Below are 4,947 nucleotides of genomic sequence, written 5' to 3'. Positions count from 1 at the left end.
CTTTAGGATAGGAACTGTACTAGATCTAAATTTGACATCTTCAGCATCTAAGATAATGTGATACATTGAGTCAGTTCTAGGTTTGTTGAACTGAATCAAATTGAAATATTTTAGAAGTTATCTGATGAAATCTTCACTTCAGAAATAGGAGTGTTATGAGAATAGAAGGTCAAGAAAATGCCAGAGGTAAAAATAGATGTAGAATTAAAAAAACAAATAAATCAGCAACATTTGGAAGTCATTAGATATTTCTTGTGTTTTTGTATATTAACAGCTTCTATGATGAGTTAATCACAGAGAACTTTAAATCTGCAATAATCTTGAGAACAAATTTTAAAAGTCATAGAGAGAGAAAAATCTATCTGATAAAGTAACTATTCTATTATGTGGGTAAAGATAAACTATGAATGGGCTGCTAGTTGGCACTTCCTGGATTTAGGAAGATCTGAGTTAAAATGCAGTCTCGGATGATTGCTCTTTGAGTGATGCTGGACAGTCACTTAACCCTGTTTTCCTCAGTTTCCTCATCTGTAAAATGAGCAGGAGAAGGAAATGACAAACCACTCCAGTATCTCTGTCAAGAAAACCACAAATCAGCTCACAAAGAATAGAGCACAACTGAAACAATTAAAAAATAGCAACAAAAATATAAATGGTAATCTTTCTTTACTTCTTTAGAATATGACCAGATTCTGAAATATGCTCTTCATCCTCCAAGGTCCAAATAACATTATCACTTCTATGAAAATTTCATTGGACCCAGAAACAATTTGTCCTTTTTCTAAATGCTTATACTTCTTAATTGCTTTTATAAATGTATTAGTGTTATTAATTTGTTAGTCTTTAATTGATTTTTATTAATTAATTTCTTATATTTCTAAATTAGATTTCTTAATGGATTTTCATCCATTTATCATAGTCTATATGTATTACTGTTTTGTGTACTTATCTGCTCTACTAAGCTTGTTTTTAGGACAGGATCTGAGTATTATTTAACTCAATATATCCTGTAGCACTTAGCAGCAAAATGACTTTCACATAATAAATAATAATTGCTAATTTAATGAATAAATAATGTCAAAAATTGTTGTTTTTCAGTTCAAATTGAGACTACTTTATCAATCCAGGATAATGTAATGTTTCTTCAGTAACTGATAAATCATAGAAGCTATAAGAGAATTTGTCTTCTGTACAAAAAGCTTAAAGTTATAAATGGTTATTTCTTGAATAATTCCAAAGAATGTTCAACTAAAGAGCATCAAATTGATAGAATATTCAATTGATTTGCAATATTATTTATTTAAAACATGGCATCATAGAGTCCAATGACATGTATAACTGATAACCCAAGATATGGGCTTCAGTGCAAGCTCAGGTTCTGCTACTTAATTTTTATCTGGGGACATTGCTATATATCTTTGAACTGCAGCTTCCATTTCTGGAAAATATGGGTAATAATGCTTCTGCTCCCTATCTCACAGAATTGTCATAAGAAAATTGTGCCAACCTTGAAGCAAGCACTAGAGAAATGTGTTGTTATTAGCTGACTCACAAGCATTTTTTTCCCTTTAATCTGATAACTGGCTATAAAAGTAGCACCAGAAGAAGCTGCACCATGATACTTATCCATCCATCAAAAGGAGAATACTGGTTTTCTGGAAAAGCTAAACTTCACTGATCAAACTTTGTGGTTTCCCAAAGGCAATCTAGTTCACCCTAATGTTTCTCTTCATTCTTGCAACTGACTATTTTCAGTGCCTTTCCAAATGAATAATATGCTGATGAATGAATTCTACATATTGTACATTCACTTTCATATTGTAGCCTGAGCAATCGTCATTCTTCATCCACTTGTTCTGTTTTTCCCTGTATGGATAGTTAGATCAAACTATTTTGAATGATTACCAAATATTCCAATTTGTCAGGAGCATAAGAAGTACATATGCACCCCTATGCTATCAAATCCCCATCTTCCTTCAGATGCTGTCTGTCATGATAAGAGATTTTATTTTCATCAATTTTAATAGGCTTCATTGCACTTTTAAGACCTCTGTAAAATAATATATAATTAAGGTATGAAAAAATGCAGTATTTCTAAACTGTGCTTAGAGATTGAAAGAGACTGAAACTTCTGCCCAGATACCATGAACATAGAATAGAAAACTGAGTCAGAAGAGGAAGAATGGCAGTGTTGCACAGAACAACAGAAAAGCAAATATTTGGCAAGACTTGGTGCTATTGAACAAAGTAATGCCCATACATCCAAATCATTACAATTTCAGTGGTTATTCAAATGCCATCACTTTACTGGGCTGATCTATAAACTTAAGCCAATATTTTCAAGGCTACACAACTAGCTAGTCAAAAGATCAAGGTTATCTTTAGAGGACATATTTGCCCCCATAGAAGATTATAAGATCTCTGTAAGAGAGAATATATTAAGAGAGAAAAGAGGATGGGGGGAAATTATTACCTTTTCCCTCCTGAAAACCTCAATGAAATGACTGATGCCTTGGTAATAATAAGAAATCCCTTAAGAATACTAACAAGGCTTTTCATGTGAAAAAAGTTAACAGTGCCTTAGCAAAAAGAACCAGATCATATGTATAGGGACAATACACATACAGCATTGAACTGAAGCACCAAGAATGTTGTTACAATTAAAGCTCATAGACTATTGTCACCTTCAAAACTACAGAGTTAGGAAATTCTTTAAGAAATAGAAGTTTATGATCCAAGCATTCTAGAGAGCAATTTGGAACTGTGCCCAAAGGGCTATCAAACTGTGTATATCTTTTGATCCAGCAGTATCTTTACTGGGCCTGTATCCCAAAAAGGTCATAAAAAATGAAAAAGGACCCACATGTGCAAAAAAGGTTTGTAGCAGCCTTTTTTTGTAGTGGCAAAGAACTGGAAAGTGAGTGGATCCTCATCAGTTGGAGAATGGCTGAATAAGTTATGGTATATGAATATGATGAAACATTATATTGTTCTATAAGAAATGATCAGGAAGATGATTTCAGAAAAACCTGGAAAGACTTACATGAACTGATGCTGAGTGAAGCAAGTAGAACCAGGAGAATATTGTACATAGCAACAAAATTATATGATGATCAATATTGATTGATGTAGCTCTTTTCAACAGCTAGGTAATTCATGCCAATTTCAATGGTCTTGTGATGGAGAATGCCATCTGTACACAGAGAGAGAATTGTGGAAATTGAATATGGATCACAACACAGTATTTTCACTTTTGTTGTTTGCTTATATTTTGTTTTCTTTCTCATTTTTCTCCTTTTTGATCTAATTTTTCTTGTGCAGCATGATAATTGTGGAAATATGTATAGAAGAATTGCACGTTTAACATATTTTGGATTATTTCCTGTCTAGGGGAGAGGGTGGAAGGAAGGGAGGGGAAAAACTGGAATAAAGGTTTTGCAAGGGTGAATGTTGAAAATTATCTATGTACATGTTTTGAAAACAAAAAAAAGCTTTAATAAAAAATTATCAAGATGACAAAACAAATCAAAAAGAAAGAAGTAGAAGTTTAGCAGTTTCTTTAGTAAGTAGCCAACTGAAGCAGGTAAATAGAGCTCTAAAGGATAGTACCTACCTACTCTTTGAATCCCTTTCTTTGCAGGGATCCTACGGAAAGAGGAGATTTTTTAGTCCATTGCAAGCTCATGATTCCATTCAGAAGTATGAAATATAGGACTATGTACCAGATGCAATTTTGCTTTTTCATCCTCTATGTTTTTAGGGCATTTTACATTTTTCCTTTGTAAATAAGAGATCTATCATTATTAAATACAAAAATCCTAAGGTGATTTGCAAATAATCACAGCAGCAAAAATCACAACCATATATATGAAAGTATGAACCTATTGGGTAAAGACAATGTCTGATTCAATGCCTTATAAGTCTATCTATTAAATACCTACTATAAAACTTCTACAATCCACATTTGTTAATATGATTTAATTTTTAATCATTATTTTAACTTTAATTTTTTTTTAAATTCCAAATTCTCTCCCTCCCTTTAGCTCCTCCACCACCCACTGAGAAGGCAAGCAATCTGGCATTAATTACACATGTGGAATCATAAAGAAATATGACCATATTGGGTATATGACAAAAGTAAGAAAAATAAAGTCAAAAAGTATTGTGCTCAGTTTATCAGTTCTCTCTTCAGATTACATTTTTATCATATGTCATATAGAATTGTCTTAGATCACTGTTTTCACCATAGTAGCTAAATCTTTCACAGTTGATCATGCCAATATTGTGTCACTGTGTATAATGATCTTCTCATTCTGCTCACATGACCTTGCATCAATTGATATAGGTCTTCCCATGTCTTTTCCTTAAAATAACTTTTTTTGTCATTTCTAAAAGCACATCACAATTATGTACCATAACTTAATTCAGTTATTCCCCCAATTCATAGGTATCTCCTCAATTTTAAAGTTATCACCACAGAAAGAGATTCTACAAACATTTTTCTTGTTTTTATTTCTTTGGGATGCAAAGCTACTACTATTTCTAAGATCATGGGGTATTCACAGTCTTATAACCCTTTTTAGGTAGTTCTAAAATATCCAGAATTCTTGGACAAGTTCATAACTGCACCAACAGTTTATTAGTGTGCCAATTTCCCCCCATATCCTCTAGCATTTATTATTTATGACAAGGTTGAGATCATATTTTAGTTATTTTAATTTGTGCTTCTCTAAGCAATAGTAATTTAGAACACTTTATGCGACTATTGATAATTGGTTATGTCTTCTGAAAACTGTTTGTTCGTGTCCTTTGGTCATTGATTAATTGGGGAATGGCTTCCATTTTTACAAATTTTACTCAGTTCTCTTTATATTTGATAAAAGAGGACTTTACCAGAGAAACTTGCTATAAAATGTTTGAAACTACTTTGTTATCTGTGATATCTTT

Source organism: Sminthopsis crassicaudata, chromosome 2, assembly GCF_048593235.1.
Source record: "Sminthopsis crassicaudata isolate SCR6 chromosome 2, ASM4859323v1, whole genome shotgun sequence".
Classification (NCBI taxonomy): domain Eukaryota; kingdom Metazoa; phylum Chordata; class Mammalia; order Dasyuromorphia; family Dasyuridae; genus Sminthopsis; species Sminthopsis crassicaudata.
The sequence above is the reverse complement of the archived record's forward strand: the minus strand, read 5'-3'. Positions refer to the sequence as shown.